The sequence below is a fragment of the Pezoporus occidentalis genome, unplaced genomic scaffold (genome assembly GCF_034315485.1).
Source record: "Pezoporus occidentalis ecotype Australia unplaced genomic scaffold, CSIRO_AGI_Poc_V1 ctg30, whole genome shotgun sequence".
In the NCBI taxonomy this organism is placed as follows: Eukaryota; Metazoa; Chordata; class Aves; order Psittaciformes; family Psittacidae; genus Pezoporus; species Pezoporus occidentalis.
The window spans coordinates 3814848-3837819 of NW_026914941.1; the positions used below are offsets into that span (position 1 = coordinate 3814848).

A 22972-nucleotide genomic window follows, 5' to 3' on the forward strand; every position below is an offset into this window, starting at 1 on the left:
CTCAAAAGATTTATACCATCACACTGCTTGAGCCCAGGCATGCCATACAATGTGCTGTGCAGCAGTCACATGGAAGCATTGAAGACGGAAGAATCTTTCTGCCTGTGACCAAACGTGCAGTGTGCTGGATTGTCAGATAGCTCTCAAGCCAGATTTTGTCAGCGTGACCACTGTCTGGTTATTGTCCTTGCACTGCAGCTGGTTCAAGCTGGGCATGAGGAAAATAAAAACCCTGTCCTGCAGTTCTGCTGGTGTTAGATGGCACGGAAGGAGAGATTTTTGGCATGTGTAGCTGTCAGCTCACCACACGGGAAACTTTCATGCGCTGATGCACATTGTGTGAAGGTTAATGTAAAAACTCCATGTCGAGTAGCCAAGTTTGTCTGGTGGAAAACCTTAGGGCTCACTGTTGCTTGATAAGGCTGATGTAGCTAGACTAATGCTAAAAGACTGCACGGGGGTGAGGGGGCTGTATGTTGTGTATAGTCTTTTTGAACATAAGAGTCAGCCTGCCTCTCTTACTATCTGACATAGGCAATCATTTTAATGAACTAGAAACACTTACAGAAAAATAGCTGGAAACAAGAATTGAAGACTCATTTCAAAAAAGTGGTTGTTTATTGCTGGAGATTGATTAGGTGTAAAATATATCTTATATTTAACAGGCTTGTTTGGTAAGCAAAACCAGGGCTACTTCAGTGGTTCTGAGGCAGAAGATCCATAATAACAGGGTTATACTAGGCCCCTAAAGCTTTACTTGTTCCAGACCCAGATCTGATGAAAGTCTCTACTTCGCCTTCCATTTGAAAACTGGAATATATTAAAAAAAAATCATTATAAGCCTTTATATCTCACCAAAGCTTTCAACAGATCAAATGTATTTTCCAAGATGAAGATAAAACAGAATGTTAGTTTGTGAAGCATTGAATCATTCTGTATTTCAACCACTTAATGTACTTCAAACACACATAGACAATCAGGACAAGAAACCAGCTTGGAAATTATAAGCAAATTACAGCTCTTCAAGATATCCTATAAATTTTTTCCCCCAGCTGCATTTAAATAATAAGAGCTCTTCCTTGTTTTGGACATTGTTGTTTTCATGTCTGCTTTGAAACCATTTATCCTAAATGTAAAATTGAATAGGCTAGTAATTAGAGCATTTCAAAGCCATGTCTGAACTTTTCTGGTAGTCCTTAGCTGCAGAATAGCCTTTGCATATATCTATTCTGCATAAAATTCTAACCAGAAGTTCACCAGCAAGTTGGGCAAATGCCATCTAGTGATACACATAGGAATTATAACTTAATAATGTGACTTTCAGATGGAGACATGTGATACTCACCGAGTACTTCTCATATTAAATAATTTGGCCATATATATTTATTTATTTCAAATGTGAAACTTGTAATTTTGGTTAATTTTTCTTTAATGTTTCATAACCTGAAAAATTGTGCAAAGGCTTTTCAATCAAATGTAATTTTTGGTTACTAAGTTTTCCATCTGTAAGGGGCAAGGTAAATTCTTTAATGCTCAGTCATTATCTGTGCTTCTGAAAAGATTTGCCGCCTGTACTTAGTGAGAACAGCGTTCTTTTAAGGGTAGTTCAAATGTTATGACACACGGTGCTGGTTTTAGGAGCAGTAAAATGCGAATTAGTTCATGAAAAAAGTATGTTTTGACTGATTAAAACTCATTACACCTTAATTATATATCTGTGTTTCTTGGACAAATAGTCTTTGTGGTTTTGGTATCAGGAAGTGTAGACAGATATGCTTTCTGGTGGCAGATACAGACATCCCATAGCTGAGAAGTGAGGTGAGATTGCTTTGAGTTGACTGTATTTCTGTGGCTTTTGGATAGCCTGGCTTCTTGTGTGATACCCAGCAAAATTACTTTTGTAATTAAGTTTGTTCTTAGTAATTCCTAAGGCCCCTGTAGCAACCTGAAAAATCTTTTCACGTTGAGTGTCTCTCCACTAGCAACTCCTACAACAGCCTTTCACAATGAATGTATTTATCTATGAGGACACTTCCAGAACCAATTAAAGCTGGACCAATTTAAGGTTTTCTTTGGGCATTAGGCTGCACACCTGTAGCAGGAGAACCAATACTTAGGCTGGATTTTTTAAAATTAGCCAATACAGTATGGTAGATTTGATTTTTTAATTATTATTTCAGTAAATTAAACATATATGTAAAAATACATCAAATACATAGGCAGAGAGAACTCTTGTTCACTTTGGAGATAGTCTGAAATCTGAAGTCCTTGTGATATAAAAGCAATTTACATGAAAAAAACTATACAGTCTTTTTCTTCTATACATTGTGAAGTGTGTGACTATACAACTGTGAATTTAGTGAGAGGCGTGAAAGAAGAGAGAATCATTACTTACTGGGGGAGGATTTTATTAGGCAGAATAGAGTTATGCTGCTGGACAAAGTGCATTAGATCCCTGTGAACTGTTTAACAGCTATCCACAACAGCAGACACCTTTTAAATTAATAGACATGCTCAAAACACAAAGTGGCTGTAGAGGAAAAGCTTAGAACAGGGTATAAATGAACATCCAATGTAGTGGCCACTAATATCAGGTTGCACAGTTCTGTCTTTGCTAAAAAGCAGAGAAACATCTTTTTGTTGTGGAAAATGCCAGAGATGATCCACTTCTAAGGTCTGTTCAGTTGCTCATTTTACTAAATATTGAGTGTCTAAGTCGGACATAATATTTTCCTATGAGGAATGCTTCACTGTTCTGCAGAGAAGGATGCAGCTACAGTGTGAAGGGGTAGTGTAAGTGACTGGTGTAGTTGGGATGACCTGATTGGAAACACGTGTGCCGCACCTGGCAGTGCTAAACAAGAGATGACAACTGTAAATCCTGCCTGTTGTTTAAGGCTAAAAGTAGGGACATTAAATTGTCAGTAATTAATTATAGCTTTATTGAGGAGTTAATTATTACAACTTTTCTGAGTGCAGAAGGCTTCATGAATGTTACATGTGGAGGCTTAGTAACTGAGATGCAGTGTAGCATTTCCATCCTGACACAGAGCACAGTGGAAGATACTGCATTATAAGCAGAAATGCTGATACCCTCCTGCACCCTGCATCAAAATGAATATCCTACTTAGTTCCAGTGACTACTTCCTCAGGGAAAAGGAAAGGACTACTTTCATCAGGAAAAGTCAAAGCAAAGCAAAATACATTCCTGTTGGCACTAGTTGGAATGGTTCTTAGTGTAAAAGAAAGATGAAAAGAATGTGTGCATTTGAATAAACTGTGGATATACTGAAACTGGGACACTGTTTGGATGACACCTCTTAAAACATGCCTAATCTCTTATGAGGCAAGGACTACTTGAGCGAAAAGTGAACTCAAGGCAATGGATATTCTGACAAATCAGAAAATGGTTCTTAAGCAGTTAAAGGACTCAATCACTTTTGTAGCAGTGATATAGCTTTAATCATAAGTGCACAATTAAAAGCATTAGAGCAAATTGGTGGTAGTGCATTTCCCATTTGTAATAAGAAGATGGTACAAAGATGCTACTTGATCATGTGTCAAATCATCTGGAAGAGTTTAATTTATGTTTGTATTGTTGGTCAGATACATTGGGCTGTATCAGGTTCCTCAGCCATGTGGCCTTGCACCACACAGAACACAGGGATATGTTGGGTACAGGCTGGCATCATTTGCTTTGTAACATGCGTTGTATAGCTTCTTAGTATGGGGGTTTTCTTTAACTTTGTTACCAAATTGGCAAATCTCTGACTTTATCACTTTATCAGTCCATCAGTTATACCATTACCTGGGTTTTGAATATATCAGATAGATGAAAATCTTTTGTAGAATATTGAAACATGCAAGGAAAGCAGACCTGGAAGTTTCTCCTCTGGGGTAGATTTAATGATTTCAAACATAATTTGATAAAGCAATTGTCTCAACTGCATCCGAATTGAGAAGCTGCTCTTAATATTTTAATTTCAAGGGAATAATAGTGACTGGCTAATTTAAGCTTTAGAGTGATTGCTACGCCAGACTCCCAGTTGAGCTCATTTATGTCAATAGAAAGACTCCTAATGACTGTATCATTCTCCCTGTTTTTCACTTTTTCAGTTTAACTTTAAAGCTATAGTTGTCTAGCTATGACTCTTTCTAGAATTGAATTTATTTGATTGATTTGTAGAAATATTGGCCATTATCCTGTTTTAGGAGATTGAATACATTAGATCTGAAAAAAAAAAGAAGCCATTGGGCATAATTCATCAGCTAGGGGAATTTTTTCCACAAAACAGTCCAGTACTGGGGTATTTGTTTCCTTCTGAATGGCAAAAGCCAAAACAGCTACCTGGTCATTGTGCTTGAATTACTTTTTCAGCAGAAAACTTGACAAGTGAAATTTTGAAAAGTTCTGTTTCAGAAGGAAAGCTAAAGGTCTCTTTAAAGTCAGTTTTCCTAAGGGAAAAAAGCCCTCTCAGAACAGTCAAGCACTTGCTAGGAGAACAGGACTGGGTTAGAGCTGTTAGACTAATTTAGCAAGGAAATGTAGCAAATTTTGTTCGTAGTGAAGCATAAAATTAGATGAGACTAAATACAAACATAGCTCCTTTGATTCTCGTGGTCTTTTTTGCTTGATACTTATTCCATCTCTGAAAAAAAGCGCTTGGCTTTAGGAGAACTGATGAGTTGCACGATTACAGGATTCCAAACAGGGAAGAATCCCCCTGTGAGTGCCTGCTGGAGAAGCAGCATGCTTAAATGCTGAACTAAGAATACAGTGATTTTGCTGGTCTGCCCCTAGAAAAGTATCGTGAAGAAAAAATCAGCCAGACAATGGTCATGAATGCCCTCAGAGGTGGGTGGGAGTGAGGCAGATGTGCCAGTAGCTCTGAGAAACACCTCTGAGGCTGTTGCACAGACCAGGTCTGTTTGATGGCAAGAAGCAGGGGAGTTCAAAGAGTTTGGATGGGAAATAGTAGTGAGTGTGTCATCCCTGGCTGCAGGTCATGCTGTCTGCACAAAAAGAAAATTCTAGCTGTCTATTCCTCCGCTCCTTAGTATTTGAATACAGTGTTTTAAACTGATCAGGAAATGCCAGAAAGACAGACGTTTGAGCCTGGGCAGACAGATACAGGTCTAAAGCAGAGAATTAGATCAGCAGATGATCATTGTTGAGATAAAAGTTGAGATTGTATTTCTGAAAAAGATGATTTCAGACAAGATTTAGAGCAAAAGAGTCAGGGAACTGAGCCCAGAGCCTGCAGAGCCCCAATGAGTACAGTCGTTCTGAGGGCCCTGAGGGTTCAATTAACCTTGACAGCCTGGAGTCTCTTAAAAGGAGTGGTACTTACAAATGAAATGCAATGAAAAATTACTACTTTTAAACTATTGGCAGTTTAAAACCTTGTCTCGACAGCAAAACCTACTCGGCAGACACCTCTAAAATGCTGTACACTAAATGTGCTGTAAATTTATTCTTCTGGCAGGTTTATTTCTTCATTAAATATTTATGTTAGAAGGGTTTTAGCATATGCATGACGTTGCTGTAAATTGAGTTAGAAATTTATCAGATTAAGTCATTTTTGAGTCTAAAGGTCTCATTGTTGAATGTTCAGTCATTCAGCAAAGAAGAGGAGACCTACAAAGAGCAGTCCTCAAAGCAAAATGTAATAAATTTAAAGAGGCAGCTGTATTTTTCAGTCAGATTATATAGATATCTGTTTGGGAATCTATTTATTTATTTATCCTCCTTCCCTGTTCCTCTGTGTTGCACCTGATTTGGTACACTTTACTCATCCTGTTCTGTGAGAACTTGTAACAAAATCACACTTGTGCAGTTAGCGTACAGTAAGAGGATCTAAATTTACAATAGTGTGCCTCTTCTGCAAGTAGAAAGAATGGAGCTATTAGCGAATTGTTCTCAAATAACTGTTTGTTTTCTGTCAAATGGAGGACTTTCCAAGATCTTGACAAATAACTCTTTGCCTTGCTATGATACATACAAGTATTACCAAACATTTACCAGATAAATAGTTCTCTGTCAGTGAGTAGTGCTATGAGTTTTCATTTCTATTGGATCTATTTTTGTGCTGTATAGCTGCCATCATATCTATTGCACTGCACTGCTTATGTTTCATGATTTGAGAAATTACATTTATCAAGTACTGGAATAACAAATGGCAGAAACAGTACACAGCCAATTCCAATATGGATTTTCTGCTAAAAAGACATAAAATGTTGGGAATATATGAAAATTTTCTCTAATGACCAACAGTTGTATGGATATTTGCCAGTAACAAGGAACATGACCCCCTGAGTAAAAGCACATCAATTTATGTTTTATTTGAAGGAGTGAAGGGGGAAGGAGACATTCACAAATCAATGCATTTAATATTTGACCACCTCTAGTTGATACTTTAGTGAATAAACTCTTCAGCTACGAAACTCCCGACAGGATCTTTGCAGAATGAAAGAATTTTGTAACATCTTCTAGAAATCCCATCTGTGTTTCTGATAATATCCTGAAACAACTTCAGTGGTGATCTTAAGATCCATATGGATCTTGTGATCGTCCTCCAGCTTGATGTGGGACACTCTGGGAATTGAGGTGGGTTGTAAAAGACCATTAGCTAAACTCAATGAGAGGAATTAAACCTCCAGATTCCTAGCTTTAGTGTCCTAATGTGTCATGTTAATTAAAAGGAAAAAAGGTTACTTGAATTCTGGTAATTTTTTAAGAAACATGTAGTCCTTGTAAGTGGTGCTTTTTTCCTGTTCCTCGGTAGCCAGATGCAAGATGGCTAGAATAGAATATGGAGCATTTGTGTTTGGCTTGGGTTTTTTTTTTTACATTTCCTTTAACTAAGATTTTCTACCTCCTATTTGCATTCAGTACATGAATTGTTAATATTCAAATACATTGACCGACATTGCCAGCAAAAACTCATATGGTTCTACCTTGGTAATTTCTGCCTGCTTATGATTTAGCAAAGTAGTAAAGTTTAGCAAAGAACCAAAGCATGAACAGAAGGAACTGGCTGTAGAGGGAAAAAGGGTTTGTTTAAAGTTGCTGCTTGTTGAAATCTGTGCATTTTAATTGTTTCAGTTGAAGTTGTTAGAATTTAATTATTTGCAGCTAATACAGTGGGTACCTCACATTCAACTGCAATGCAAAACATTCCTCTTATCTTCTCCTGAACTCAACCTCTCATTCCCTGCTGGATTCCCACAGACTGTCATGTTGTTTCATAGGAGAAGGAATAGAGAAAATAACATCATGATGTTCAGTATAGCAATTCCTTTTCTGAAACCTCCAAGCTAATTTTCTGATGAGTATCTCAAATTGGTGGCCTTCATAGTTACATTGAGGCTGAAAATCTGAATGTAGGGTCTTTCTTGACTTGTCTTTCGGTGCTTTTTTTGGTGTCATATGAGATGTCATGGTGCATTTATCAGGCAGTAGTGTTATAAGGAAAAGGGGCACATGCAGTAGAGACACTGGGTAATCTAAACATCTAGACCCTGTTCTGGATACACAGTTATACTGGAGTATATATGTGATTTCCATCAAAAGCAAACCTTTTTCTGCAGGTAGGAAGTGGAGAAGTGAGTGGGCACCATGAGCATCAGTTATATCCTCCAGTTTCCAGAGCTCATAGTGTAAATGGCACAGTTATGTGCCAGAATACTTCTGCTGGAAAGTCTTCTCATTTTTATTTCAAAGAGCTCATGCATAGAGAATCCACTGCATCTCTTGATATGTTGCTCCACTAAGAATAGGAGAATGGCTAATACTTTATCCTGCTTTACCAGAAGCCTGTCTCAGATAGCAACCAGGAAGGACAAGAGCATTATAAGATACATCCCCAGTACTTTCACGGCTTTTAAGTATTTGACGTTTGGGAATTTCCTAAACCAAATGGGAGTTCATGATATGTATGAACCTCAGGGGGTTTGTCTGATCTCCCAGGCATTATTAGTCTCCACGGTGTTTCAATAGATGCCTGAGTTCCTATATGAATGAATCATGTTCTATAACAGGTACTGCTTTTGATGTCTGAACATTTTCAGACCTCATTTATTAAGATTTCTAATACAGCAGCAACTGAAAATGCTGTATTGCTCTCTTTTTTGTTATAGGAAGCCAAGAAAAGCTTACTTGATTCATGAGCCTTCTGAGGAAATTAGAAGAGTAAAAAAATTGACAAATGCAACAATTTTCCCTGACAGCAAGTAGGGAGTGTGTGTGTTTGCAAAACATTGACAAAAGAGGCAGCAGGACCATGAGAATAGTGAAATAATGACCGGTTTCTTTTGTTGTAATCACACTATGTATGTAATTTACATCACGCAAAAGACCAAGTACCAGAAGGTAAAGCCCATTTGTAGCTGTAATACCTCATACCTCCGAGCATCGCTCACTTGTGAAGCGCAACTTGTTTTTAACAAGTGGTCAGAGGACAATGGTTATTGGAGCAACATAGCAGGCCAGAGCTGAAGTGGAAGTAAAGGAATTAAGGAACAGATTAGTGCTAATAAAGAAACATTTTTCAGGCACGTAACGTTTGATGCTCTACTCAGAATGAACATTTAAATTCTATGAAGCAATCATTTTCTAGCTTACTTGAATAACAAGTGCTAACAATGAAAAATAAACATAATAATGATCTAATGTGTGAATCCAAGGAGGTCTTGCATGCATTATTTGCTCCTAATCTCTGTCGAGAAGATAAATGTTACTCAGGTATTATGCCATTCATATTTCTCCACTGTTAGCATTAATTGGCCAAAGGCAAGAAGCTAGTGAGTGTGATACAAACCAAATCGAAGATTTGCTTACATGCATTCTTCCAGATAGGCTGTTAGTTTTTAGAATTAATGCAGTATCTAAAAAACTGCTATAATTTCTCTGACCAAAATAAGTGTTTTCCTTATAGCACAACTAATGAGTGGGAGTATTTGTCTTTTTTGGGAAGCTAATATTCAAGTCATGGCATTTATGATCTTTACATCTTCTGATTTTGGTGCCTTCTGCTTTATGGTGCCAATGATGAGTTCTGCAAAGGGAACTCACATGAATGATGTTTTGGTCGGTTGGTTTTGTGGGGTTTATTTTGGATTGTTTTTTGGCTTTTTTTTGGTTGTTACTTTGATTTGGTTTTGGGTTTGCTGTGGTGGTTTGGTTGGTTGTGGCTCTTTATTTTTTTAATTCTTTTTTTCCTCTTCATTTCAGAAGCAGTTTCAACACTTCACAGTAAATCTAGGCTGGGCATTGTAAGTCCATAAGTAGTTGCATAAATATTTATCAATAAAACGTGCCTGACTTTAATTTGTTTTATCACTTAGAAGGAGTAAGTAATATGAAGAATAACTAGATATCTGTCCTCTTTATGAGATTACTGTTAGCAAGAATTCAGTAATGTCCTGATAGGCAGCAGTTTATGTCGAGTAAGAGATTGAGGCGGAAATCCAGAGACTTATATTCTGGTCTGTACTAATGATTTGCCATTCATTTAAGCTGTGACTACTTGATTTACCTCTGCTTATTGCTGTGTTGCCATCTCATTCTTTGTCTTGTCTGTCAAGTAGAACCTTTCAGCAGAAGTGCTTTTGTTGCTACGTGTGTGTTCAATGGAAGCAGTGTGGCAAATCTCGGTTAGACTCACTGTTATTATGCAGGTAAAAGCATTTAAAGACTACAGACTGACTGGATGAATGTTGGAGGATAGCATGTAACACACACAATAGCTATTCTTTGTCTCTTTCTTACGTTAGCCAGCCTGTACCTCCTGTACTACCTGATGGTGGTACAACAGAAAAGTGTTTTCATATTGTGGTTTTTCTCTGCACGGTTGTCTTTGCCACCCCTGCAGGGCCAGTTCGCTTTCAGAAAGTCCTCTGTATCTTTCTTAACAGACTTGCTTCATTCAAAGACTATACTTAGAACTAGTTCATTGTATGAAACAGTCATGATAGCAATTCGTTCAGGGGAAATTACCTTTCCAAAGGTGGAGAAGTTAATTAAGTGTGTAACAGGAGGAAGCTAAACCTGACTAATTAGCGAGAAGGGTAACGATTATGGGAGAGAACAGATGACACTTGGCTGAAGACGAACTCAAGAAATTGTTTTAGCCAAAAGGAAGTTGGAAGAGTGAATAGAAGATGAGCTTTAAGAAAGCAAAGACTGTCACTGTGTCCTGATAAATTATACCTCATTTATAGTGTGTCTGCTAGGTATTAATCAATAATATGGGGGATGATTCTTCACTTCTAGGCACATAGCCTGCTTTCTTTTATATAGAATTTCACTTAAATCTGTGGGCTCTCCCCAGGAGGTTGTACTGAATAAAAAGGTGACAGCTCTTACAAACAACTGTAAGAATGTTTCTAGGGATCTGAACTTCTGCAGTGAGGAAACTGCAGCACAGAGCTTTGCCCAACCAACCCCTTGGAAAGGCAATGACAGTTAGACCTGGGAGGCGTACCAGCAATACCAGCCATATCATACCAAAATCAGAAGCTCATCCAAAGATTGCTCATCTCTCAGGATGTTATCTTTACCTCTGAACATTAATGATATTTAACATTCAGGAGAAATAATTACAGCCCTTCTGCTTTAGAAGGTCCCATTCAAAACTCACTCTTACTTGTTTTAGCTTCAGATAACAACCAAGTGTGGTATTCTATAGTCAGGATAAAAATATTTTACATACATTTTGCTGTTGGGGGAAAAAAGGACTTATTTCTCATTGTTCTGCATAGAACTCAAAAGTTTGACCCTTGATACCTTGCTAGTTGTTCATCTGGAAGTATGAGAGCATCATCAATCCACTTGTGTCCTCTTGTAAGGGGGAGTTCTGCGTGTAAGTAAAACATTTAATCAGTTTCTTTGTGCATCCTCCAGTGCTGGGTTAAATTTGTATTAGTGAAGAGGACTAATACAAGGTTAACATGCTGTTAAATCCTTATTTTAGAATTTAAGTGGGTACTGCTTTTATGCTCAACACAAGTTAGGATCAGCCTTCCTGGTTTACATTAGTTAGGCTGCAGTAGTGTATGAGCATCTGTATGTCTCTATATAAACATTTATATGTTTGGGATTTTTTTAATATACAAAAGAAATATTCTCATTAGCTTAGGCAGAGCTGTCTAATAGCAGAAGTCCATAGTAAAATTTATTTAGCTAGGAGAAAAAAATATTTATTTAAAGGAAAATTATTTCTTTACTTTAACATTTGCTATTTAATCATAAATAAACTTCAGTATCTTTGAGGTAAAAAAAGGTTAAATACAGACGAATGTGACTATCCATTAAACAAAAATAATGCATAAAATTTATTCACCTATCACACATTTGCATTATGCTGTTAGCAAAATCAGAGGAAACTTCAAGGCTAAAAGGCACATTGTTCCAGTCTGCAAGAGATTAGTTGTCAAATTATAAACAAATTAAGCATTAAAGGAGTAAGAATGTACAACTGGAAGGTTAGACCTGGATATTATCTCTGTTTCTGGCCTGGTTCCCCAAGTGTCGTCCATTACTTTCATCCTTTTTGTTCAGAGCAGTGGGAAGATTGCTTGAAATGTGGGGTTTGTGTTTGGTCCAAAGTAACATTTTTACTTGTGGTGTGAATTCAGAAGTAGTCATCATTCACACCTCACCTTTCATAGGGTTGTTCTGTTTAATACTTTTTTGCGTATCATATGCAGTAATGTGAATATTGAGCAGGGAAATAATTTACTTGATTGGCAGAGGATTACCAATGACAAAGATATGCTATATCTACAGGAAAATCAGACAGTCTTAGATTTCATGTTGTACCTTTCAGTGAAGGTTTTTGTATAAAAATAGTATTTTATAGTACAATAAAATCTTCCTCAACATTTTCTTTCTGTTCTCAACTTAAACTCTGTGATAAAGCTCTATTTGTCAAAGACTATGCCCATACTGCATTCCCATGCCTAGTTGTATAACCACATGAGACAATTATGAAGCTGACCTACATTGTTATAATGACAAGTCAAATCAAACTGCTTTAGAAACACAGGAAACCGGTAGCCTGATTTTTGGCCATGTGAGTTCAGCCTTCTTTAAGGCCAGTGCTCAGACTCCCATATACCGTAGGCAATTACCATCACACGCTTGCGACCTTTTCTGGTTTTGTTCTGTAGCCGAAGATGAGTAAGTTCACCTTTTGGTTTCAATATTTCTTTCCTTTGAAGCAATAGGTCTGGCCTTTCATCACTCCAGCTATTGGTACCTCATACTGCAGACAGTTCTTTGTTCTTTTACAAAGAATTAATTGATTTTCAGTGTCCTGGAATGAATGAAAATAGAAAAGAGAAAACCTTTTATCTTGGCTTAATGTTTAGCTTGTGAAGAGTCAGTGGTGTTACAACATGGAGAAAACAGATACTATGTTTTAAACTATTACATTTCAATTCTCTTTGTTTGGAGGATGTTTTACCCTGTACTCTTTTACAGTATTGTCTGTTCTGGGTTCAGTAAATTCATAATCTCCATTAAATGAATACATAATCTCTACTAAATGAATAGTTTTTGAGGGATATTATTAAATACCCAAGATGGCTCAGCCTTGCAAAGGAGGAAGAATGCACTTAAGAGTTCTCAGCATTGCAGTGCTGTGAGGCAATTGCCTCAGAGAAGTGAAAAAAATTTTCAGGATACACTTTATAGTTTAAGTCTAAACCAGTTTCTTACTAGAACCATTCCTAATGGGATGTGAGGGTAAGGAAAAAGTAGTCAGAATATATTAATAATTTAAGCTTCCTTGGAGTCTGGCGAACTACAGTTATAAATAGTGATGCCAAATAATACAAAAAAGTTTCTACATCTGTATGCTTATAGGATGTGGAAAAGCTTTGCCAAACGTAACACATAGTTCAAGTGATGCTTACTATGTCAAGATAAGAAACTTAACATGGCCTATTTTGTGCCAATCAGTGCATTGTTACAATAAATGGCACTTGAAAGGGATTTTTAAGGAGAGAAAGTTGACTTTAGGTTTTTTTTTCATTCACTGAGGGTTTGTAAGAATTCCCATTTACTCACATTGCCTTGTGTGGCCTGCTCTTTATTTGTATTACTGTAGTGCCAGGAAGCTTTCTTTCTTTACATAGACAATACTTTTTGTGCTAGATGCCTTATAAATGATGTTTCTGTGTGGAGAAAAGGATTAAGTATGCATATATGTGTACCTACACGTATCTGTGAAATATTAGAAAAGACTGTCACTTGTGTGGGTCTGAAATGGCTAATAGAATTATTCCCCTTTTTCCATTTCTGTACCCATCTTTATAAAACTCTTCAAACAGTCCTTTGTCTGAAGGCGTAAGTAGTAAACGTGCTTGATAACATACCATTTTGACAAGAGAAAAAGTGCTTTAGGTACTAAATACAGTTGGCAAAAGTCCATGGGAGACCACCTGTATGTAATAAGGCTACCATAATTAGTGAAGGTGATTGTGACAAAAGAGGCGCAAATGCAGAAAGTATCTACCCTTATCGGGGTGCATGGTCATCATAAAGAACTTATATTACAGTCATCTAGTTGAAAATGAGCTCCTAGAAAAATGGCAGAAGTCATCTGTTGCCTTAAGGAAAACTTCTGAAATTGGTTATGAGGTTTATTCTAGATTCTAGAATATTCTAGCATATTCATTCTAGATACAAGCATGAAATCAAAGTAGAAAATACATTCCGTGTGATTTCCAACAAGCATTTAAAGGACATATCACAGATCATCCTGTTATATGGTGAGAGTTTAAAATAGAAACCAGCTATGTTTTACTCTATGCATACATGGAAGTAAGACTTTCAGAATTGCCTGTTTGTTTTGAAATCCTTTGCAGTCATGTCTGTCATGAGAAATCTAAAAAAAAAATCTCATAGCATTTAAACAGTTGCTGTTGCACCATCTATGAAGGAGCAGTAAACCTGATTATTTTAAAATGTATTTAGGGAAAAAGGCAGAGAAAGGAATGAGATTAACAAAATAACCTAAATATGTCTGCAGATAATAGGATTGCATCAGGGATAAATTTGGCCTGCTTAATTTCCTAAGCTTTTTATATCTGAAGCTTGAGTTCTATAAAGAGGGAGGTTAAGATGCTTGTGAGTGAGTTATAGGACGTTGCGGTGTTGCAAGAAATGTGTTTAGATGTTTTAATTTTGGGATTGTGTTACAATTGTAAAGCATCTCTCAAAGTATTTCACCTCTCTCCTCCGGCTCCCCTTCTGCCTTGTCATAAAACATCTTGACACTCTTAAGTGCTCTGGTCAGAATTTTCTTCTTCAAGAAAATTCTTTAAGGCTAGTATAAATGGTTCATGTCTAGCCTATTAGTGAAACAGTGAACTGGAACAGCAAGTCAAAAGACCATAAACAGTCTTCGCTGCTCTATCACATTTTCTGGCTATTGGAACATTGCTAGAGGAAGAAATGAAGGTTCTTGCCAATTAAAGGAAGTCAGACACAGCTCTTATTTTTATGGCCTTGACTGATCTTAGGTTTGTGCCTATAAATGTTACATGCCACCCTCGTTCTTTGCCTTTCTTCTCTGGTCCTCCAGAAGGCACAGAGAAGGAAGCATTGAGTTTATAGAATGTAAGATAAAGACATCTTTCATTTGAACTACTCAAAACTGAGTTTTGGTCTTAGTGATGATTCCCCTGCATTCTACTTCTATTCAAACAAGTTCTTCCACCAATGGCCAATGAAGCAAAGTTTTACATTTTGCACATTTAAAAAAAGAAAGGAGGTAAATCTCTAACACTGTTTCATGTTTGCAATAGCTGCCTTTTTCTCTGGCTGCAGTTACACACGATAAATTTGCTAACATGGGTGAAAGTAATTTGCAGCACTCTGTGGAGTTTGCCTGACCTTACAGGTTTTTTGTTTGGAATCTGAAGACTTCTAAGTCATCGTCCTTTAAAGTGGAACTGGGTGTTTATTTGTTTTTGTTATTTAATTTTGTTAAACGTTGCCATCTACAGCTGTTTATTCTCTCTTTTCCTTGTAAAGATAGCCAGGTAGTTTGCTCCAGGATAATGGAACATGTTTGTCTAACACATTAGGCCATAGGTCTTAAACTGTATTGGAAGAATGCATGTTAATATGAGGGATATATTTGATCTAATGTCATCTTTCCTTTGAAACATCACTGTTGTTACTGTCACTGTTTACACTCAGACTTCAGAGTGGTTTGAGCTATTTGACAGGGTCTCTCAGATGGTTCATTTCAGCAACCACTTGATTAAACTCATGACACCCTCAGATATGGGATAGAGAGGTGATGAAGAGCACAACCAACTGACAGGTGCTTTACCTGGCAGAGGTGGAAGACAGAAACAAATTACCTGAAATAGGAGATATCCTCCATCATTCAAGTTGTTATTTCAGGCTGCCATCTAAGACCTTTGGAAAAAGTAAACACTTAGAACAGCTCTTTCAACTGTAATGAAAGGATCTGACTAGGTTTTTACATGAATATGAGTGAAAGAACACTTTGTCTCCCAACCATCTACCCTTGCCAACCTTTCTGTGAGGAAATCTTCCAGGATTAAAGGTCAATAAATACATGGGTAGAGTAGCTTGGGTAAACTTGCCCCAGTCCTGATACCTATTCCTGAGAGCACAAGGTTCAGAAGTTCAACATTATGTCTTGCTGAAGCTTCTTCTGTTATGTTTTCTTTTACAAGCATTATGTTTACCTACTGAATAGAAAGCAATGGTAAATAAGAGAGAAGAATGAAAAGAAGTTTGACCTTTTCAAAGCTGGAGATGTACAACACATGCTCAGAGCTTTTGAAGGTTATAGGCATTACTTTCAATAAAGCTGTAGGATGTAATTTAAGCTTTCTTCATTTTATCACGCAAGTTTTCTATGTTGAGAAACTGAATTCTTTACCTGAGGCATTTGAGGCATGTTGTAACCGCAAAACTCAGCAGTATGAGTACCAAAAGTTTGTCCTATGATTGTAATTGCTTTTGTGTTGGATTTTCAAAATACCATTTATCACCAGTGAACTTGACAGCCTGTCATTTCTATTTGAAGAGGTATTTTTGCATTTAAATAGTCATTACAATCACTGAAAACCATAATAACTTAAAAGCAGACATAATTCCTTGGGGAAATTGCCTAGAGATGATTTTGATGCTTCAGACTCGGAGAAATAGATAAAATGTCCAGGTTCTTGAGTCCTTAGCATTTATACCCTTGGAGGAAAATCTGGAATCCTCTGCCAGTGAAAAGTAGTGCTTCAGAGTGAGAGTCCAAAAATCCACCAGAGGGAAAGGTGTATGAAGAGACTTGTATCTACTTGGCATCTGGAGATCAACACTTTTGAGAATATGCACTAATACAATTTCTGAGAAATGACTGAATGAGGTTTAGAGATGTCTTCTGAGTAATGACCAGAAAGGAAGTGAAGAAGATGTCATCACATGCTATTCTTTAATGGCAAGGGTCTGGAAAACCCAAGGTAATCCGTACTTTCTCTGGCTGAAGGGGTTGACGTTTTCTACTCACATCTTCTAAAAAGCATCCTAGCATCCTGCAAAAACTATGTGAAAGTATTCATTGCACAGGGGAGGACAAAATATTGGGCCAGACAGACAGCAAGGCAGAGTGGGAAGCACTGTGACTCCAGAAGCTAATGCAATGGCCCTCCCTAACAGAGGGAGTCCTGGCTTCTGTCTTCAGACTTTCTGGTTTAGCTGTAGTAAATGGATTGCAGGAAAATATCACAAAGCTTTGTAGCTTAGTAGGTGGATATTCTCTGTCTCTTATAATGTGTGTAATACTTTCAAATATATTTCTTCCAATATTAAGGCCCTTTCACTGGTTTGTAAATATTTTACCCCTTATAGTTGAACCTCAGACCCACAGCAGCTTTGGTTATTTCCACTCATTTAGAAGATGCTGCAAAACTCCCACTGTTGACTCGTAGCTCGGGATAGGTTTCTGGTTGAAATGATGTGATGCCCTGCCTGAAAAGGCATAAGGAAACAGGCAAAGAACAACTTTGCAGCTTACTTTGATGATACTGTGTCATGTTTAATCAGTGAAGATTGAACCAGTCACCTTGAGATTCTGAGCGCATTGCTCAATACCATTTAAAACATTGATTTTCTGTAACTATGAATCCTCTCAAGTAGTCATTAGACGGGAAGCAAGTTACCTGGGGGTTTTTAGTACAGAAAACTTTAGAAAGATAGAAATCTAGCCTGGAGGAGGCAAGTTGAAAACTGAGGAGTAGTTTGTCAGACCTGAAGCAAAGGTTTATCTCCCAGGACTGCCAGTGGTGATGGTATTCAATTGATTCTCAGAAAGAGCTAGAACAACTTTTTGACCTTACCTCACCTGACAACAATACTTTAAATGACTAAAGAGTAGACAGAAAGTGGTAAAAAACTCCATATAGATTTATATATATATATAAATAAATCTTGTTAGCTGTGAAGAAGAGCTAAGCCTCGTATCTCTTTTCCAGTGCTAACATTAGTTGTGAATTTTTACTGTCAACAGATATTTCAGTGTTGAGGCAATTACTTGAAAACATTGGCCGAGACTATACAAACCTTTACTTCAGCAAAAAGTTATTTTCCATAATGTCTCTTGGTGCTGGAAAATGTTGAGATAAAAAGAGAATGGTTATTAGACGTGTTTACGGGTGTCACTTAGTCTGTTGGTTAGAATGGTAGAGAAGTACAAGTAAAAACATTGTCAGATGATGTTCTAATTACAACAAAGACATAAGAAAGCAAACATACCAGCAATAAGGAAAAAAAAATGCATATCTATATATTTCTCGTTTCTACTATAACTTGTATTAACATTACTGCAGGCACTATTCACCTAAATTACACAGTACCAGAAATTGCTGGAATCCTGCTAGTCTAAGAAAAGCTGCTAAATAAAATTCTCTACTGCTATAATTAGATGTAATTTATAGGGATATCCTTGTACATATATCTGAGCTACTGGGATTTTATATTGATCTCATCACTGTGGTATAAGTGTGGTCTGAATTTGGTATTCTGAAGTAGAGCAGTGTTGACAGAAGCTACTGTTGGTTAGAAGGCTGTCTTGTGCAATGGCAGAAATAATGGAAATTACTTAAAATAGTAGACTTCTGCAAAATTAAAGGATGGTTTTAAGGACAGGGTTTAGATGTAATTAAGTTTTGTATTTCACACTGAAGATGACCAGTTTTGAAGTTTATTTTACAATGGTTTTAGTCATTGAAAAAGTAAGCAGTTTGAAAGGTAACAGTTTTGTTTCCATTTGCCCTTCTTGGCTATACACACATGATACTGCATGGACATTTCTGTTGGACTGGAAGAACAGTTTTTGTGGATACTTACAGTTATTTTGCAGGTATCTCAGCAGAAATTGTCTAAGCAGAATAGACATAAACTACATACTAACAAATTCAAACATTTCTCTGTCTCTGCAGTCAAAATCAAAGTATTTTATATTATTTCAATATTGAAATGTAGCAAATGGGGCCAGTTTATCAGTGGTTCTTATGTAAAACTTGTCACCAACTTTCTTTGCTGTCCTGTAGAATCTACAGACCATAGTGAAGATAGTGCATCATAAATTCACCCAAACCAATTAATTTGTTAAAGATTCTGAACACTTATTTTCCTTATTAAACATGATTCTGGTGGTTTTACGTTTATCTTTGAGAAGCTGCTTTCCTGCAGCATCTTTTTTTTTAGTGTGAGAGAACAAACTTGAATAAAATTAGCTGCAAGTAAATTGACGGATCAAATGTAATTTAATAGTTAATTTAGAAAACTTTGATAATGGAGGAGGTTTTTTTTGTGGCACGCTTAGGTATGACACTGGACAAACGAGTGAAGATACTGTCTGATTGCCTCTTTCTGATTAAGGAGCTTGAAAAGTAGATTTGGAAAAGGTACTGGTTATGTGGGGTCATTGCTTATTGTGTGTAGTGATTCTATTGGCACCAGTGTGAGAAAATATTTCTTTATTTCAGTGTCACTTTATCTGTCAATGACCCTCTGTACCTTGTTGAGAGTGTACCAGAAAACTATTTGTGAGCAAATACAGCTGCCCTCATCAGGGACTAGTTGCTTCACTGAGACAAAAATTAAGGGAGTGCAAAAAAAGAGGGCAAAAGAATGTTTCAGTTACAATTGACAGTGTTTTAAATGTTTAAAAAAAGGCAAAAACTATTACAGTCTGATGGGAAATTTGGCAGTGGAAAAAAGGTTGAGAAATGGCAATATTCTATTTAGAAAACATCAGAATGAAAGGCATTGAGAGTTCATTTTGATGAAATGAACAGCTTGGTAACAGTTGCATGATTTCATGTAAGCATTTGTTTTGTCATAGCTTTAGCTTAAGAAGACATGAGAAAATTGAATTTTGCTATAAGACGCCCATCTGATTTATTTTCCCCTGTTTCACAATAGGCCTTTCACTTTTATTTGCTTTAGACAGGCATCAAACTTTTTGTCTTTTTATTGACTCTGCTATATCTCCCTTGCTGTTCTAGAGGTTGCTTTGCTGGAATATCAAGTTGATACCTTATTTTAGCTATCTGTGAATGAAGGGCCAGTCATTTTTCACTTGTACATGTATCTTGGACAGCATACGATTAATCTATCATTAACTCTGATCAGCAGCTCTCAGAGATATATATGTGCAGAAAACCAAAGAGGCTCCACAAATCTCTTAATGAAGCACGTTTGTTTGTCTTTTCTTCTGGAATGCTTTTAAAGCCACCATAAAGCACATCACCTTATTTTGAATCATGTTCGTGAAACACTGCTGAAGTTTAAGCAGTAAAATATGTGTGTCCGGGATCTGGCTCAGTGCTTATTTTCTTGTGGTTAGCCCCGCAGTAAGCATGTATCCATGAATAATAATTTATAACCCATATCCCTCTTCACTACAAAAGAAGACTTTAATCTACAATAAGAACCATATTTACCATGTGTGATTGAAAAGTATTTGTATATTAACAAAAATCAGAATTCCATCAGTTATTAATTCAATATTTAATATTGAAATTCTCATTTGAAACTAGATATATGCGTACAAAGTGAGCTTTCAAATGTTTTCGATCTGCTGTGTTATTCCTAGCTATTTTCTCAAATGAATGACTGTGCTTGTGTACATGTAATATTCGTGACCCATGTCACGCAGCCTTTCAATTCATACGTTGGTTTTGTACTGTGACGCTTCAGTGATTAAATCTGATTTTGTTATCAGTATTGCCTGTAGTGAGTCCAGGTTTCATCTCCAGGCTGCCCTGCTTGGGTGGGAGGTAGGTTCTAGGGAAAATGTCTCAATCATGCTTCAACCCTTCCTTCCCAATGTCAGTCTACTTTGTGTTTGTTTGTTTTGTAAAGCTGGTCAAATGTTTCCTCTGGGTGTAGCATTTAATATTAGGCCTCTCCTCGTTTTTTCCTGTTAACTAACTCTGCTTGTTTCTAAGTGCATTCCTCTACAACATTGTGGCTATTATGATTCTTATTAGACCCTTCTGTACTGTTTTGGTATTGTAGGTGTCTCACTCACTGTCAGTGGCTTGGTTCTATGCCAAAGGCTGTGTAACTACAAGATACAAATGGCAGTAGTCAATTTTTAACAGTTTAAATCTTTTGGTTTCTGCCATTCTTCGTACTGCTAAGTAGTACTTGGGCAACAGAACTTAGTAAGCACTTATCTTTTAATGGTCATTAGGAACACTCATACATGAAGGTACACATTACAGTTAGGAGTGAGGGCTGGACCTTTAATCATACTAAATAATTTTTCTGGTTCTGGATTTCTATGGAAATAAATACATTCATTTCCAGAGTAAACCTATCTGTCTTAAGGATAACTGACAAAATCTGGCCTAGAAGTGAGGTGATGCTGGTGGTACTTAGAAATGCAAATACTTTTATCCGGAAACATGTAATGTTAATTAGATGTACAGTTATTTCTTATATTAAAGTCAAATATGCACATTGACCTCTGTTCTGTTAAAATGCAGATGTTCTAGTAATACCATTAGCATTTTGATATGTCATCAGCTGTTCAGCAGTTTCAAGTACAGCATAATTCTACCAGAGACTTTCTAAAGATGTGCATTTAGCACTCTGTGGGAGATACTACAGGAGAGTCATGGAGCTTTATGGCTGTATTTAATAATTCTTCTCCTCTTACTGTTTCATTTTTTAATTATTATTTTAAACTCTTGTGAACAATGCTATTGAATTGTCAAGCTGTATCTGCCGTACCGCGAGTCATTGAAAAAACAAAGAGAATTTCTTTGGCTGGGCTGCTTTTACTGTCAGTTTTATAACATTTCCAAGTAGTCTCCCAAATATTCTGAGAAATTAAGTGATTCATAGCTTATGTTCACATTTGCTAAAGGCACAGCTGAAAAACTAACAGATACCAAATGTTAGACATTGAAGCCTTAGACTATGCAAATATAAGGTTGGACCCTTGAGTTCACTCAGAACTATTGACAAGGCTGGGGGAAAAATTAGTACAAGGTCTCTGGCCTGGAAGGTGAGGTTACTGGAAGGGATTCCATTATTGTGCTGGTGATATGAAAGAACTATAAACCAGTCCATTTATTATTAGCTATCTTTGAATGTATTATAGCTAGTTGTTGGTGCAGCTACATCTGTATACTGTGCTGGAAAGGTACTCCTGGCATGGCAGCAGCTAGTACAAGTTAAAACCGTTCTTAGACAGTGTGACTCATTGGAGTGCCCTGCTTAGTTTCCCTTCCCACAAGGCTCAGCAAGCCAAGGGAGCAAGAACGCAGGATTTGCCATTAAGACCAGCTGTACAAGGAGCATGGTTACTTTGCTCACAAATCACACTTCACTACAGAACTCTGCCAGGGGAACTTTTTAGTGTAGAATTTAGCTCAGGCACAATGTCTTCCAAAGCTATTTCTGGGCTGGTATAGTTTATATAGCATCTTTTGTTCAAGGCTGTGCCTAAAACCACAACACAGCCCTTGCTTCTAAACAAGGGAGCACCCTTTTTCCTTTTTGTAACGTTTCCATTTGCAGCTCTGAAATGAGTACATTCTGTGGCTTCTAGGAATTAATATTTAAGTTTTAATGTTGTTAATGGATCAGCCTTTACCTGTGGTGTGAGAAGCAATTAATAATACCTTACTGATTCCCCATGAATAGCATAAAATATTGATATAAGAGCAGAAAGACTACTCATAGTCCCTGAATTATAGACTCTCCTTCTACTTGTCCATAACAGACAGCTTTAGTAAGACTTTGGGAGAAGAGTTATGTTGGAGTCTGCTATATTCTAAGCTATATCTACTAAAACACTTCTTTTTAACCTGGAGTGTTGTATCAATATCTTTTAGCCAAAGAAAATGTATTGGGTTCACCCAGGAGTAAATGGGTAAATTTTGTTATACCCATCTTCTGTAGCAGGTCATACCAGATCTTAATGTGCCTCATGCCCTTAAAATCTTCAGGGCAACTGGCAGACTTTCAGTTTTGTGACCAAACTGGAGATTCTATAGTGCAAATTGATGTAAGTCTATTTTGACCATAAAATTGTTTAGCAGAATTTGTCCAACACTATAGATTTGGAGATGAATTTTAGTAAAAAGCACTTTGCCATATGATAATGGAATGCCTGTTTATGTCAAAGCTTTGCAGGTAAAGACTAATTGAGAATGAGAGAAAGGTGGGGTACCCATTCTACTACCACTGCTATTGAATAATATATGCCCATTTGACAAGCAGTGCTCGCAGATCATCTTGCAGAACAGAACATGATTATTGTATGAATAGTACTTGGGAAAGGAGAAGAGAGATCACCCCATCATTCTGAATAAATTATTAGTGAGGGCAGAGGGCAAGGATTACGTCCTGAAGGCTTGTCTCTGTAATTCCATGGCAATGAGAAAAATGCAGAATTCCTTGTGAATCCAG

At 37.0% G+C, this 22972-nt stretch overlaps 1 long non-coding RNA gene across 1 annotated transcript in view; it reads right to left on the reverse strand.

Moving 5' to 3' along the window:
- Nucleotides 1-259: 259 nt before the first annotated feature.
- LOC134168104 (uncharacterized) overlaps nt 260-22972 on the reverse strand; it is a 32730-nt gene continuing 10017 nt past the window's right edge. Inside the window, exons 2-3 of the long non-coding RNA XR_009966419.1 lie at nt 12192-12317; nt 260-810 (exon numbers count right to left, since the gene is read on the reverse strand). This is a non-coding gene — a long non-coding RNA (uncharacterized LOC134168104). The remainder of the gene's footprint in view (nt 811-12191; nt 12318-22972) is intronic.